We start from the raw sequence: 17,321 nt of genomic DNA on the forward strand, positions 1-17,321 counted from the left end.
AGACGGGCAAGCAGGCACATACGCTTATACGGGGAGAAACACTTACAAGGTTAACAGAGGTATCCAAGATGAGTTGAGGAAAAAATTAATGAAAGAATCTATCAGCTCTTTATCAAATGTTTATGCTGAATTCAGCTCCATTCTTTATCTGCCTCGCTAATGTTTAAATATCAGACAAGTACTTGCTGAACTGAGTGCCTATAAGGTGCCAATTAACCTACAAGGCTCTTACTTAATGATCAGGGTAGGGAGGCACAGCTTAGAAGCTTGATGTACACAAGGGCAGATGCAAATGTTCAGGATTTTGCTTTTATTGACGTCCAGCAGAGTGAGTAAAAATTAATCCTGCATGTAACTGCACCCATTAAAGCAAGGTGAAACTGAGGATGCCATCTCTGAATTCCTTTAAATTACCTGAATAAATCAGATTTTCCTTCATCAGTTTCTTCTCACCACTCTCTCCTCCCTTTTCTTTTTTTCAATTAGCAAAGACATTTGAAACAACTTCATTTAACTTTTAAAATAGGTCAGATACCCAGAAGACAGAGTTAATCCCCAAGCATGATAGGACTGAACCCTGTAAGAGTGTCTGCCTTCAAATGCATGCAATAGATCACAGCCTTTGTACTCCTTCTTCATTGCTGAAAGCTTTCGGAGAACAGTATTTGAAAGCTTGTGGCTTGCATGTTCTGTCTGTCATTCCAGAAAATGTAGCTATAATCGTGGTTCAGACCACAGCTCTCTTTTTCAGTTAAAAAAAAAAAAAACAACTGCTTCTAAGAGCATAGTCTGTTTTATTGCTACCTCAAACTCACACACTTAAATTCATTCCAAGAGTATAAGAGAGCTGGAAAGGTTTCTGTGAAGGATATTAGCAGAGTTTAGGAAGTCTCTTTGTAATTGGTTAAAGATCCATTACATTTAAATATTAATCAGACAATCAGCAAAGACTTTACATGAATTTACATGAGATGTTTGAGATTACAGTCTGGCCTTGCTGGTCTCTGGTGCTTGTTAGCAAAAAGCATTTTTTAAAATATATAAATCATTACAGTTCTTTTCCTTTAAAAGCTTTTATCCTTTAATAAGAGGGTGAGTAGGCAAAATTTTCCTTCCTCTAGTGATCACTCTTGTGCTGTAGCCACAGATAGGTGTTTGTAAAAGCCTAGATAAGAAAATGGGTGAGAAAGAAAAAGTGCAGAGGAGATAGTTTGCATGCTAGGGAGTTAACTGCACAGCTCCTGCCAGCCAATATCTGTGGATGAACTGTGTGGCCCTCAAAGTCCTTAAATATAGAAGATGGTTTATTTGGGAGGTTTATTGTCATTACAAGATGAACATAGAGATACTATATTCCCTGTTACACTGAATGCAGTTTTGAGGAGCTGAGCTTGGCCCTCTTGCCATCAAAAACCAATAGGATAAGTCACGTGCCAAGGCTTATTCTGGTCACTCTTCCTTAGACACTTCAAGTAAGGATAGTCACTTGGAGCTGATGCTAAGGTGGACATTTTGTCTATGGTTCTGTGCCACTCTCTGGAGCAACTGAATCAGTCAGTTATCAGTCCAATCATCATTCAGATAATGCATCTTCCTAAATGCAAGAAAACTTCCCTCTACCCTATGTGGTTTATATTGCGTCTTGAAGAGAAGCACAGCCCCAGTTTACGAGCTGATTTAGGTAAGGCAAAGGGCAAGAGGTCTAACAGCCTGATACAATGATTTGGCGAAAGTTCAGTGGCAAAGCTAGGACTTGGTCCTAGCTCTCCCTCTTTTACAGTGGCTTTGGGACAACAGCTTTAGCAAGAGAGCAGGTGGATGTGTCCTCTCCAGGTGACCATGCTGCCTCCCCATGTAGTTCTGGGTGCAGAATGTGTTTTCCCTGCTCTCCTGGAGACATCAACAGTGTGGACCCCAGCACACAGCCAAGTTCTTGGGGTGCTCACCAGCACTAAACTCCCAGCCCCATAGAAGGAGTGGCCCTTACATTTATGCATTCACTGGTCCCACATCACCACTCTACTGCAGATCAAAATTTCCCCAGAAGCAATCCCTGAGGGTACAGCGCATTATTTTCTGTGTGGGGCTTGTCTCTCCCCTGTTGCCTGCCTTCTACAGCAGTTCTACAGTGCAAAACAGCAGTTGTCTGGGACAACAAAGGAGCAGGGAGGGTGGGTCCAAACAGCAATCATTACTTTGGTGAAGAACATAATTGCTGATCTGAAAAGGAGCAGGGCTCCTTAGTAAAGTCTGAGCACGTAGCCCAAGCAGGTAGAGTAGTGGTTTAACATTTGGTGTGCAGCTGGCAGAAGAATTCTGAAAGGAATAACACCCTTTTGAGTAGCTATGAGAAACAGAGCTGGCATCGTGCATCAGAAGAGCACAGAGAATGGACAATAGAAACATCCAGAAGCTTTCACTGCTTGGATAAGCGCAGCAGCAGCAGCAGGTACAGCTGAAGTGCCTGACTGCATTTATCACAGACGCAGCCTGGCCCCTCTGCAGGTAATTAATTCAGTTGAACTGTGGCCCAAAGGAAGCCGCAAGACTATGTCTGTTTCTGCCTTGACAAAGAGCAAATGAAAGGGAGGAATTTTGGATAGAGAGAGAGACAAAAGAGCCTCTTACTCTTGAGGGAGAACTTGCTAACAGGCAGCACCAAATTTCCAGTTATTTCTCATGTTTTCTAGGAGGTAGAGGCACAAGAAGGCCTGTTACCCAAATAGCAGTCCTTTGCTCTGTAATATGCTTGCGCTCATGCTGCACACATCAATACTATTCACCCCAAAGAGCAGCCCAGTTACCATATTTCCTCATTTATGATAAAACTCAATGAGAATTTTGTCAAGAAGACAAAATTGACTCATGCTTTGTTTTTTCTGCTTGTCCTAGCTGGAGCTGCACAGCGCAAGCAGGGCTGCCAGAGGAAATCCAACAAAGATCTCTGTTTTCAACACTGTTGAAGTTGTCTTTGGGCCTACTGCTGTATAAAGTATTAGCAATATTGCCCACATCAGGTCATGCTATTTTACCCCACATACTGAATGGGAGTAAGTTAACCCCAAATTAGACGAGACAAGCTAAGGCAGAGCAGGTCCTCAAGGTTCTGGATTTGAGAGCAAGGTTAAGCCTTGAGCTAGAGATTCAGCCTAAATTCAGGTAGCTGCTTTGGGAGACAGGTTCCTGTATTTTCCTCTTTTTGCTTTCTCAAAGAAACAAATTCTAGCTGCTGATTCTACCAAGTTCCTAGTTCTCTGCCCCCCAAATCCCTTCTATGTTCTCTGCCCCCCAAATCCCTTCTATATGCCTACACCACACTAAAGCACACCCATAGTGCTGAAGAAAAACTTTAAAAGAAGGAAAATTCCCCTTTTTATAGGTCAAGCCCCTCCCAGGGCTGGTGATAATGTAAATTAAGGACAGAGAGGCAGCACAGATGGGGCCTACTAATGGGGCTCAGGCTCCTTACAGAAAACAGCTTGTGTGGGATTCTGAAGATAGTTGTTAAGCCAAGGAGAAACATCGTGACTGTAGGCAGAGGCTTGTTCAAATATATATGATTTTCAAAATAAATACATAAATTTATACATAGCTTTTCTTCATTTCAATGCGCAGCACCCATGTGTTGCACTCCGGATATTCTTTTACTACAAAATGGCAAGATGTATTGAAGCCCACATTTTTACAAAACACAGCCAGGGAAGCCAGTGTAGAGCCTGCAAAGATCCTGCAAGTCTCTAAAGGCACTGCGATCATCTCCGAAGCTGGAAGCAGGAAGATGGGAAAAATCCCCATAAAAATGGGAGAATAGCTTCTGCTGTAACAGGCGGAAGGAGGATCAGGGATTGGGCCTAGTGGCAAAGGAGAGAGATACTTCCACTCAGGAATATGACGAAAAAGGAAATCTCAGAAGGTTTCATCAATTGCTGAACTTTCCAGTGTGAACCTGAAAAAAGTTTTGGAGGCTCACTGCAGAATGAGGGCCCCTAGTCCTATAACCTGACCCTGGGTTGTGCATAGCCTATTGAAATTCTTGACAATAGCCACAGCCAACTCTGACATGAGTCATGTCTTTATTTCTGTTTATTTTAGAATTGTCTGAATTGCCACAGGGAGTTAGAAGATGATAGTGGTTAATGCAGGATTTCCAGCTGCTCTGAGCCAGGGAACAGTCTGCAGGAGATAACCCCTCATGGCTCACATCTGAGCACAAGGCATGCTTCATCTTGTATTACAGGGGTGGGGAACTGTCCTTCAAAGACAGCAAGGACAAAAAGGCAGCTTTTAAGGGCTCTGATGCAGGAGCTTTACTAGCACATTTGAAAACTGTCTCTGGACAGTATTGGTAATGTCTTAGTGTTACTGGCGAAGGAGAGGTTTTAACACACCATCCAGATTCAGACATCAAGTTGACAGTAGCTCCATGCTTCTCTCTTGCTTCCTCATGCCCTTGGAGCTGTTTGTACTGGTGATGCTGGTATGGGCGACAGCACGTGCAGTCAGCAGGGGAGTGTGCTCCCCCAACACAGTTTTGCCTTGCACCTCAGCATCCCGGACATGCAGCAGATGTGTCCCGGCACAGCCTCAGAGGGCTACTACTGCTCAGTCACAGCATGCTGGATCTAGTCCCAGCTTTCTTTATGAGAAACTGTAGCCCCATATACCTCCCAGGAAATAGGCACAAGTCCTCAGTAGATGTTGGTTCTGTTAGCAGCTGGACTTTTTTCTGATGGCTTCCTTTTTGATCAAACAACAGTGCAGAGAAGGAAGACTATGCACACGTGTGCCCTTCTTCATCTCCTGAGGGCTTACAAGCCTGTAAGCTCTCACTGTGCTCTCTCTTTTCATCATAGAGACCAGAAATCTATTTCAGTGGAGTTACACAAGAGGAGGAAAGTGTCTGCTATCTATTGCAGATTTGCCCTGGATTATGTTTATGGGGCATAAAGGTAGAATTAGTGTGATTTAAGCCTTCTCAGCACCACACAGAAAAAACATGTATTGCACACAGGGTGATGAGACTGGAAACTGGCAGGACATGGCCTGTTTGAAATGGTCAGGTCCTTTATTGTCAATGAATGTTCTAGGCACACATTTCTTCCCTCTCCTCCAAGCCTCTCTTACCGAGGAGATTTATTGAATTAGAGACTGCGCATTACAATTCCGCAGCCTCTCCAGAATGCGCTGCTTAATGATAGGGGGTATATCTCCTATAGCATTAAAAATGCAATAGCGCTCTGTTTTTGTTGTTACAAATCTAACTCAGTAGTTTATGGTTGTTGTGCAAGTTATTTATAATGTACAGTGCATTTTTAATTATCCTGCAAGAACCCTGCTTTTAAAGGGCCCAAAGGGGGTTAATGCAAAGCTGTCCTAATATTGGCTGTTCAGTGGCACACAACAATTAATTTTATCTTAATGGACCAATTAGAGTTAATGGATAGGCGAACATGTTCAAGATGCATTGTCTGTTTTGCCAGGACCCCTCTTAAAGAGCTAATAAAAGGACCCTCTCGCTTGAGTAATTGGCTGGATTAATTAGATGATATATCTTCAAATGCTTAGAGTAAGCAGACTGACAACTATCATCGATGAACACTGCTGGGTGCTCTGTCAGCCTCATGCTACACCAACTTTACCTTTGGGTTATCAGTAACACAGGAATGTCCTCAAACTTGTCCTTTTTCTCAAAAGAAAAACAAACAGCTAGGTACTGATGCACTGAGACAACTGCTAAATTCTTAGATCTTTGTTGAGCAGTCTTCATCCAACCATTCTCAGCTGTCTCAAAGTAAATGCCTCTTCAGACTGTTGGAAGGCTGTCCTTGTGTCTTGAATACATTTAGCAAACTTGGGCCCAAACTTAGGCCTAGAACTCAGCTCTTACCCCACCACATCTCCCTGATGGGCCCTGTAGGCAGGTGGACCTATTCAAGAATAGCTGTTTTGGTGTCTGTGCTTTAAGTTCCTCAGTCAGGCTTGTTGAACGTCATGCATTTCATGTATCAGACTATTTTTAGATCTGAGAGTTGGATAGAAGAGCTCAGAAAGGTCTCTTCCTTAGCACACACACCTTCAGAAGTAGTGGACTGCATACAATACAATACATCCTTGAAGTCAGATCTTCTGATCTGATAAATAGGTAAGGACAATATGTGAGCTAGGCTGCAGATCTGAACACCTCAAGATCTGTCCTTTATAAACTTTCCGCCCTCATATTTTGCAGGCTTTAAAAAAAAAAAAAAAAAGATAACGGCTGTGACAGCAGGGTGAACAAACTCAGGGTGAAGAGCAACAGTGAGAGTGACATGTAGTGAGACAAGCAAAAAAATCTTTCAAGCTGAACTGGACAAACAACTTATCTTGCCATTTCATTGCTGCTCTAAGGAAAAACATTGCTTTGGAGGCCCCAGGTGAAATAGAAAAGTAGACTTTTCAGCTAACTGAAAAGTCCAAGAAGAATCGTTTTAGAAAGAATAAAGGAATTCTGTAATTCCCAACATTTTTTCTGATTGTTTGTTTCATTTGCAAACTAAAGGAAAAATTAAAAAGATGGAAGTATATTTTGAACTAAAAGATACTTTTGAATTGCAAAATCCAAATGGTTTTGATTTTTCAGAATTATTTGGGGGACTAGAATTAATGAATAGAATTAATCTCAGCCAAATGTCCCAAATTTACAAAATTTTTAATCCTTTTTTTCAACTGAAAAAGCCTCAGCCAAGCAAAACTGCAGCCAGCTCTAATTTTAAGCTGGGAACTGAGACAGAGAAGGTCTTGGGAGACAGAGGAGAGTCACTGAGCCCTTCTGTTCAGCCCTACGTGTCAGCAGTTAAGCTGTAAGGAGTAAGGAGCTTCTCTCCTTCTGGAAACATTTTAGCTCTTCTGCCCGCTATACCTATGTAAATTGCTGTAACATAAGAAAATTAATTTCACTTGATGTTTCCCTCAAAATTTCAGGAATGAAAAGCCAGGTACAATGTCTTGGTTACTTTTGAAGTTCAGGAACTCCTTTTACTTTCTTGGTGAGGTTGCTGGGTAGTTATGTCTCAAGTCTGAGATGCGCTTTCAAGCCCAAAGGGAATCCCTGCCGAGATTTCTTAGTAGTGCCAGTTCCTTTCATACATCCTCTGATCTCTCTGAAGGCCAATAGGAAAAGTTGCCAAACCTTCCCACCCTTCTGATAGGGAGATACTTTCAGTACTTGCACACCCAGTTTGCAGGAGTTCAGGAACATTAAAACCCAAGAGACTGGACACTGCTTTGCCCAGGAGCGGCCTGTGTGAGGCGGAACAGGGGAGCATTCCCCACACAATCTGCCTGAGGTCACTGAACCCTGCAGCACCACCATGAGAAAGCACTATTATATGGACGCAGGAAAAAGACGATTGCATTGTTCAGTGTTTTCCCACCCTATGACCAAATGTCAGGGCAAACATATGCTGGCTTGAGAGGAATAGAAAGCTCAGTTTGCAGCTCATGTTTTGAGGGTTCTGCTATCTAAACCTCTTTGAACTCTTTCATAACAATAAAATGAGGTTGGGGATCCTAGCACGGGGCTAAGACGCATTTAGCACTACCTGCCACTGCTTCAGAAAGTCTTGGTGGGAGCAGGGTAAGGCCAGGGCTGACCATTTACAGAAACAGCCCTAAGGAGTGAAGATGTTTTGCTCGGTAACAAGAAAGGGTGTATAATCCACACAGGTTCCTTCATGGCTTTGGCAACACAAAGAGCTGGAGCAATGTTGGCAGTGACAAGAGAGAAGCCTCTGAAGGTCTCACTCCAGTCAAAAATAGTTTGTTCAGTTTTTTTTAATAGAGAATGTTACTATTGTCATTCTGACAAGTTTTCTTCTGATCCCAGCTTCACTGCATTTTTCCCCTGGTTTGTTCCCAGGCCTGGCTATACAGGGTTGATAAAGCAGCTGACCCTGCTAGTATAGTGAAATGACAACTCCCCTTCAATCTTAGAGACCTCCAGGGCAGCATGGTATTGATTATGTTGAACTTGCTGTGAGTATTTTCCATGGAAAATATGGAATAAAGAACTGGCAATAAAACCAAAATAGAACAAAAAAACTCTGTTCCAAGTTTAGTGATGAGGTTACGTTGCCAAAAATAAACAAAGGAAGAATAATCAGGAACATCTGCTGGTCTCCCATCTATGACATGTGCCATGGCATCAGACAGTTGCTTTTTGTGATATGTACCATCTTTTTGTTAATGGATCCAGAGCCCATAGTCAGAAAAACATTGGAAAATGTGTCAGAGTCAGAAAAGTGACTATATACGTTGAATCTGGATGAGAAAATGATACTGTGCCAGATCCTCATCTGGGGTGCATTGGTATACTCTGTTACATTTTACCTTTGAGGACCTGAATAGCTATTTATCACTTGACTACCCTGATAATTCAGGCTAGCACCTGAAAACAGAGCAAGCTGGAATATTTTCCACATGAAGAAAATTCACAAAAGCATTCTGTGTAAACACATCTGTTTTTGCAAAGTTTAAGGGAGACTTCTACATGCTGTAGCCTAAGATAGAGAAGACCCAGTCCCTGCTTTGCCCAGGTCTACTTTTCATCCCGGATCACTTTGACTCAGTCAGCACTGCAAGTTAAATGTGACTTTCTCTCAAGCCATTCCGAAAACACTATGCCATAGGGAGAAAGAGAAACACACACAGGTTTTGGTCTCAGAATGACCAGAAAGGGACACAATTCCTCTTTTCTAAAACATCTGAAATAATTTTCAGTTTTCTGAGGTTCAAAAATACATTTCTAAATTTTAGAAGTTGTAGCAAAGAAAAACAGTTGTCTCCTGCTGAATTCCCTTACAAACTGAACTAGCAACCCAGATTCTGCAACAACCAGTTTACCATTCTACACACGGCAGATAAAAGCTCTCTTTCATCACTGCTTTAACTTGTGAAGGAGTTCAGAGTGTTTGACTTGCATGGACTGTATAAAATGTTGCACCTCAGATGAAAAGCTAGGTGAATGGAATTACAATTCACTCCAAAAAGCTTCAAGGCATAAAGAGAAATAACAGCACAGCACGATGCCATTTAAAAAGGTATTTGAAGACTTTTCCCACAGATAAACATAGCATCCCTTGAATCACACAATCTGTGTGAAGGGCCAGTTGTCAAACTAGGGACTGCAGAAAGCAGGACCTTGATGGGAAGTTGGGGAGATTTGCTGGAAATTCTCAAAGCAGCCCCAGCTTCAACATACTGGTATTCACTCAGTGATAACTAAACAGATTGCCTAGGGCAGAAACCAGTGCATCTGTGCAAAACTGAATGTCACACCATGTGGCAAAAGGTCAGGTAAGATCTTTTCATGGTGGCTAGAGTTACTCCTTGACCTGTTGCAACCTTTTTTGCCAGTGGCTTCAACGCTGCAGTTTGTAATTTAGCGCCTATCTGCCAAGGGGCTGTTGCGCAGATCAGCGATTTCCCCATGTCAGCCATGTAGCCAACCGGCTGGGAGTGTCTGACTCGCTCATGCAATCACATCTCTTATTCCACTGATGTGCCTTCATTCCCAGAGGAGGGAAAGAGCTAACAGCCAGGGTTTGATGAGCAGGGAGAGAGCAGCTGCAGAGAATCACGACATGGGATGATACCATGGCATACCTGGATACTTTCAGGGTTGTAAGGAGAGTAGGCAGCTTCAGTGTATTTTCCAGGGCTCACATGGATACCACCTTCCCCTGCGCTGTTCTTCTTTCTGATCCACTACATGCCACACTGGTCTGCCTGCCCACGGTGCTCTCTGAAAAGTCAACAGCACAAAGTGGTTGCAGAACACATTACAGAAATAAAAGCAGGAATGTGCACAGCGTACATCCAGAACACACCAGCATGTGTAGCCAGCACAGCCCACAACCTTAGGCAGCCCATGCTGAAGCCCAGACTGTGGTGCTAGAATAATTTACGCTGATCTAATTCAACACTGTCTGGTCCCATGCTCCTCCCAGATCTTGGCCGTGGCCCCTCCTTTACATTGGTCCAGGGGCTTGCTTGACCCCATTGAGACAGCTAATTTAGAAAAGCCTATTCACTTTTCTGCTGCTGAATTCGTTTTAGGTTCCTGACTATCTTGTTCTAGAACTAGACTAGTGCCAGTGACAGGAGACGGGAATGGGAGGGATACATGTGAAGCACACAGAGACGGAATGGGACTCAGGCCACCCACACAAGCTTTATTTGTTGAATGGCAACGGAGGCACAGCCTGAGTCTCCATATTACAGATATGCATCCAAGCCTCTGACTGCAATATACGCGTACAAAGGGAGAGAGTTTTGCCCCCTGGAAAGTGAACCAAGAAATATGGAGCAACCTCCACATCTGTCTGCAAACAGAACCTTTTATTACATAGACAGAAGCAGCGTTAAGCCACAGAAAATCCCTTGACGAGTGCCAGCCTCTTATCTTTTGCGTTTCTGCTTCAAGTAGTCATAACTGGGCCATGGCTTCTGGCCACGTCATTACACAAGCTTCTTGGGCTGACACTTCTGATGCTGCTTATATTGCTGGCTCTTGCTCACCCCTAGAGCAGAAGGCTGGGGCTGTGCTTTCAACGCTGGTCTGCTTGCTGAGCTCTCTGCTAAGTCAATGAAGTCAATGAGGGTGCCACTTGAAGAATGACAAGAGTTAGCACTTGTTGGGGCTGCGTGAGAGGTATGAGCACAGGGTCATTGATCTAGGGGACAGAGGAACATTCTCAAGCTCTCTCAAGGAATTAGCAGGATGTATTTAAAATGCCTCAGAATTTTGTTTCTCTTTACTGTAAGAACTTTACTGTACTGCAAGGGACACTGTTTCATATCAGACCTTGTTCCCCACCTGTTCTGTTCCACTACAATGTGTATGTTTTCATCATTCAACCCTCTTGCTCTTAGGTCAGGAAGTCTGCCACAAATTGTCCAGCTCGACAGTTAGATTTGCTCATCGCAGTATTACATGCAGCAGAGGAAAGTTCTGTCTCCCATTTAAAGAGAGATTGCTGGTATCTCTAAAATATATGCATTAGAGTTTCACCCTTTGGGACTTTTGTTATCTGTCTTCTAGTTTTGGAGCAAACAATAAAGATACAGGAGTGATAAACATCTGATTTCAAGAAATAAGGTTTTGTACACCTGTGGCATCTTTGTAATCTACCTGCCCTTTGAGTGGCATGAAAAACTCTTCTTCCGCTTCCCAATAAAATCTGATGTCAAACAAGCATCCTAATTGAAGCAGGAAGTATCTTCCTGACCTTCTCACACGTCTGTAAGAACTTTGATGTGCTTGATTGTTTTGTGGCAAATGTAGAATGCTGATCTTGGGGCTTGAATTTGAAAGGAATAAGGTGACAGGTTTCCAGTATTTTGTTAAAATGAAAATGAAAATGTTAAATGTCACTTTGGAGCCCCACTCAAATCAAAATTCTTGGGTTTAAAATCCGTACCTGAATATTGTCCTACAAATACATCTCATTACGGCTTTTTCCCTGTAAAGTCTACCTTTGGGATCCATTAATGATTCAGAACCGTAAAATCATTTATTAAGCCTCAACAAATCTAACAGAGGCTAACCAAATTCTTGTTTTGTTTCACTGGCAGCAGAAACCAGTCCTGTTCACATGTATGCAATCCTGCATGGGCGATGCTGCTTGGTATTTTTGTCTTCTGCAGGGTTGGTAAGCTGGGATCCAGTTTGACTCCTTATCAGCATCCACCATTCTTATACCTCTCCCTTAACTCCCCTCTAAGCTCAGTGAGTGATTGTTTGCCATTCTCAGCTTGAAGTGCATGTCAAGTGAAGGGTTTGTGCTGAGTTACTGTGAGGGTAACTCTTCCATCACAGGACAGAAATATGTAAAGCACTGTAAGAAAGAGCCTCATGCCAGCTGCAACTAAAGGGATAGTAACATCAAATGGCTGTCATAGCTCACACTTGGGCACTCTTCTTGAATCTTGGATTTCCCTAGATCTGAAAGACTCATGTTACTGCATTGAAGGGAATACCTTGATGCCACACATCACAAGTGTCATCTCCACTCTGGAAATTGCAATTGCAGATCACAAGTGTCCTATGGTTTCTAATATCACGTTTGAACTTCCATATTCTGTCCTTCTTCCCCTCTGTACATAACCAACCATTGTTCCTGTATGCATGGATGAAAGAAAATTGAAATCAATAATGCTTAAAGGTAATTCTCTTATTTGGACTCATTATCATGCAAGGTGTTTGTAATTCCACTTCTAAACAAGGCAGTCCTTTCAAGAAATTCATGTATTCAGTCTGAATCTGATAGCAGATTCAGACTTTGTGAAAGTTATTAGTGGTGTGTTATTTCTATTTTTCCATATTAAAAAACCAAATCTGCTTTTTTACAAGGAAGAAGAGAAAAAAAGAAAGCCATTATTATCTGCTCTAGAAGTATCATTTTCTCTGTGATCAAAAAGGCTTTAGGGATGCTAATTTTAAGTCCTTCCCTTACACAACTCTCAATAGTTACAAAAAAAAAAAAAAAAAAAAAAAGAATATTTCCTACCACAAAAGCAAGCCCTCTGTCTTCCGCCACTTCTGCTGCCTGTTGGAATCAGATGCCAAGAATTCAGATTTCTATTAATAAGGAGATTATTAAAAATTCTGGCTGCAGCAAATGAATTTTGATTCCGGTTCAGTTTACTGTTTGCTTTCCACCAACACTGCTTCCAAGCTGGCATCCTCCTTTGAGTTTTCACTTGTGTTATCTCTCAACGATTATGCCAAGTTGGATCATCTAAGAGGATTATGATGAGCTGGATACATTCCCTGCTTTAAGGATCACGTTTGCCTAATTGATACCTAATTTGTTTTCCCACATCTCAGACTAGACTCCAGAACCAGTAGTGTAGCCTCAGGAGGACTCTTGAGTTTCAAGACTAATGTACAGGGCAGCTGCTGTATTTTACAAGCCTAAAGACACCAAGGAATGGGACTTGTAAAGATACTCTAGATCTATGCAGCTCAGTATAGTCAAAATTCTCCTTTTGAAGCCACCAAATAGATCTAGATCCAGATTCTTGCTTATTTATAACTGAAAAACTCTTTACTGTGCTTGTAAAAGAGCAGAATGTATTTTCAAAGCTGATACTACAAACACTGAGCATCTCCAGAAAAGCCCACTGCATGCTATGGACATGCCTTTGTTCTGCCTAGCGTCATTTGAGAAGCTTCCACAGAACGATGTATGTATGCAGACCATATTCTGAAATGCCTATCTGCATTTTTTTTAATCGCAATTTGTTGAGCAATTAGCACTACCTAAATCTTCCATTATTGGGGTTCTCCTGTGTGTATCTCTGTACAGAAATCATGCCAACTTGCTGCTTTTAAGAAACAGAGTCTATAACTCAAGAAACTCCACCAGAAAAAAACTGTGACACTAGCAAACATGACTGTTAAATGCTTCCAGATAGACTTCTGCACCTCTGCTTGGCTGCAGGAATGTTATCATTATCCTATACATAATCTTAAATAAGCATGGGCATGACCGTGGGGGATACCAAGCACTCTAACTTAAGGACTGGACCATAACAGAGAAATCTCTTTTACCTTGCAGTCAACAGGAGGAACAGAAGCAAGAGGATGGACAGAGCAGTTCTGTTTTCAATGCTTGTAGGGACTTACAATGTCCAAACCGTTCAGTCTTGCCGCTACTATAAACACTGCGCTGCTCTGGAATTATTAACAGCTTTACACAGATAGCAGCCAAAGCAGAAAGAAGCTGAGTAACATGCCAAAGATTAATTAGAGCAGAATTTGTAGTGCAGCGGGTGTTTCAACCTTGCTCCCCAGCTAGAGGTCTTCCCATGGAGGTTTACTTCTTCTCAGACTCTGAGTTGACCCTCAGGTGACTGGCTGAAGATCACTTCTTCCAAGAAATACCTTTCCCATTTCCTTATTAATGAAATTCTAGGTGGCTGGCTTACTCTGTCAATGACTTATGAGAGGAGTAGGTCTTACAGAGCTGTCAGAGTGAAATTGGATGGTCATATTCTGCTCAAAGATCACAAGAATAAAGTGACTCTACTGAAGTCAGGGTAAATTCCTCCAAGTTTACACCAGTGTATCCAAGATCATACTGTCACGAAAATAAATCATTTTATGCAGGAGAATAGGGTCAAAGCGCTGAGCAGTTTCACTGTCAGATGCCATATATGCTGTGACTGCAGGATGCTCAGTAGATTCCTAGAAACCTGGCCTGATGATTAGTGGACATCCTCCTTTTTATCTTCTGTCACTTGAAAGATGTGCAGGTTTTCAACATGATGCAAATAGATGGCTACACTGTTTGGGAAGGGAGAAGAGTTTCACAGCACAAAATGGAGAGGGCTGTCACTACCAAGCACTCAGGGCTTCATTTCACCCATCTCAGTTCAGGTGTTCAAACAGTGCAGGACTCAGCCTAGCAAAAAGTAACCAGAGATGGAAAACAACACGGCATTGGGGAAGCAGGGTTGGGACTTAGCAAGGAAAGAAAAAAAAGAAAAGCACAGGAAGAGCTGTGCTGATACCTTAGAAAAAGCTTTGCCAGTGTTGCTGGATGAAAAAGCTCTGTGTGCCTGTGAAGCTAATGATTTAATGAAAGCAAAAGCTCTGCAGTGGCTGACATGCAATGTATATAATGCGCGTGCTCTGAGGAGTCTATAAAGGGCAGAGCTGCCTTTAATAACCTATTATGTATTATCGGCCATACCATTGTACCTTCTGGTATCGTGGGGTGTTGGGTGTGGTGCAGCTCAGCGTCAACCCTTGCTAGTTCATTGCCAGGTCATCTCTGGGGAGGAAGTGTTCCCTGTTTACAGGAAATGCAGGACAAGGGCCGGAGGGGGCCAGACTGAGCACAAGCCGAGGCTGCCTCGGCTCACTGCCTCCCCGGCATGCCTGGGAGAATGGGGAGGGGGTGTGCCGCTTGTCCTAGGCCCAAGGATGCCGTGTTTTGTTTTCAGACATGTCCAGCTTTTACTGATGCTTTGTTTCTCCTAGTGGATTGAAGCCTCAGGATCGGGGAGGGTAACAGTACTTGCAGCCAGCAGTGCATCTCGGGGTCCCCAGGGTCCCCATGGTTGAGCTTGAAACTCAGGATCGGCTGTGCAGGTTTCTGCTGGTGGCTCAAAGGAGGGGCAGACTGATGTGGCACATCCATCCCAGCACACCTGGGACATGGCTGGTGAAACCTCACTGTCAGGTTTTCCTTTATCTCTCCTCTGCTTATAGTGCCCAAGCTGTGGCAGAGGACATGCCCTGAGATGGAGCCCACACTCACCAGGTGCTCCTCACTGCCTGCCCTCCCTTTCCGGACTAGACCTGTGCCAGCACTGTGCCTCCCTGAGCACCTGCAGGGGCAGGTGTTGAAGGTGGAAGGGTTTTGTCCCTGAAGCCATTCACATCAGAGCAAAAGCCTTGTGTGCCTGACCAAAAATCCCCTCTCCCTCCCATATCCTGCACCACACCAGGGTGAGAAAGTGCAAAATACAATTGGAGAAGCTTGTGGCAAGTGAAAAACTCCTTTCTGACCTCTGCAGGCAAAGAGCCTTGTCAGGCTAGGTACACTATTAGCAGACATCATTTTTTTCCTGCCCTTTTCAGACTTGAGGTGCAACATTTGTCTTGATGGTCTGCCATAACAGGGAATTGACTGGCTAAGCCCATGCTGCACTAATGGGCATTTCCTTTTACTGGTTTTAAATGCATTTGGACTTCAACTTTTGTCAGTAATGAGCCTTCCTTTTGCAGATTGTATTCCAAAAATCATTTACAAATGAGGCAAAAATAAGAAGGAAATAACCAGTTTTAATAGAATGGAGTCGTTCTGCACCCCATCACCTCTCCCAAATCCCATTCTCACTATGGAGAAAACAGTGGATATAGTGAGAGATGTGTTGATATCAACACATCAGTGATATGTGACACACACTGGCAAAACGAACTTTTTAATAGCAGTTATTCCACTGTAGGAATGAGACCAAGGATGTGGTTTCCAACCTCTTACAGTGTTTTCTTGGTCTTGTGGTGACATTTTAAGCCAAATACTGCTTTGATCTTTACTTTACTGCGGTCACCTTTGTAACCACAAGAAATTTTCAGGAAATAAATCAATTTAATCAGGGAATAAATCAATCAAGGTCAAAGCATTCTTTGGCCCTTTAAGTATGTGGGCAGTAATAAAGTTGCATCAATCAATTTGCAGTTTTAACAGAATAAAAAAAGAAGAAGAAGAGAGAGATCTCTAGAAAAACAGGTTGTGTCTTTTTTTTTTTCTTGGAATCCTACTAACGATAATGTCAAATAATCCTCTCTGTTTCTCCATACTGGCAGCAACTAGTGATTTAGTCTGAAGGAGGGCAGGGGGCAATCTGTTGAAAGTTGTAATTAACTGAATGCAGCCACAATGGTTAAAAACTGAGCATACCCTGTAGACTGTGTTTCTGGGAATCATTAAGCATGGTATCCTTTGGCTGACCTCTGAGTATTATTAGCTAGGAGCGTCCTTTTCACTGTATATACCTCACAGAGGCAAGTTATGGGTTCAGTCCAAACACGAACAAAATAAAAGTTTCCTTAAGTGCTGCATCTCTTCATACTGGTCTTTAGACTGAGAGTACATTCAAACCTACCTCCAAAAAGAACCAATTTACTCCTTGGAGGCTGGCTGGTGGTGGGTGATCTGCTATGCACCTGTGATTAATAATAAACCACCCACTCTCCTTCTCCAGAAACTGCATTTTCTAACACTGAATTGCAATTTTAGGAGAAAGCCAGAGTCCTGCTGCTGCTGGAGGGGAGTCATGAGAATGAAGGAGCTGGGGTAGGGGGAGCCAGGTGCTGTTGCTTGCCATATCACACTTGCTTTGCCCTGAAGATGGGTCCAGTCCCAGCAGTCTCTCAGTGGTCTGCTCCCTTCCATGTGGTTTACGTCGGGGGATCACTGGGGATAAAATGGCAAAACATCTGAACCCTACAGAAATGCTCACTGTTGCAGGGAAGTGCTGCATTTTTCTAGCCTGGCCAACAATTTCTAGCACGCTTAGACCATCAGGGCAGGTTCATTTGCGAGGCAGAAACACCTCGCAAATGTGTCCCGATGCACATAAACATAGTTTATAGATGCTGTCTGTCATGGATCTACTGCAGTGGCATTTGAAGGAGTGTTGTCTGCTCTGCACATCCTAACAGCCAGTGTTAGCAGAGGTTAATAGATCTCTTCTGCCCTGATAACCAGATGCCTTGCAGATGTCTAAAGAGCCAGTTGATAGAAAAGACACATGCTCCACAGGTA

The 17,321-nt window shown here is 43.0% G+C and overlaps 1 protein-coding gene and 1 long non-coding RNA gene across 4 annotated transcripts in view; one reads left to right on the forward strand and one right to left on the reverse strand.

The window, feature by feature from the left end:
- LOC138061017 (uncharacterized) overlaps nucleotides 1-17,321 on the reverse strand; it is a 156,923-nt gene that overhangs the window by 50,803 nt on the left and 88,799 nt on the right. For both annotated transcript variants that reach the window (XR_011134589.1, XR_011134588.1), the window contains one exon: nucleotides 9,643-9,781. This is a non-coding gene — a long non-coding RNA (uncharacterized lncRNA). The remainder of the gene's footprint in view (nucleotides 1-9,642; nucleotides 9,782-17,321) is intronic.
- The window catches only part of FGD5 (FYVE, RhoGEF and PH domain containing 5), a 122,112-nt gene that overhangs the window by 19,845 nt on the left and 84,946 nt on the right, over nucleotides 1-17,321 (forward strand). The window lies entirely within an intron of this gene.

This window comes from Struthio camelus, chromosome 14 (assembly GCF_040807025.1).
Source record: "Struthio camelus isolate bStrCam1 chromosome 14, bStrCam1.hap1, whole genome shotgun sequence".
NCBI classification, from domain to species: Eukaryota; Metazoa; Chordata; class Aves; order Struthioniformes; family Struthionidae; genus Struthio; species Struthio camelus.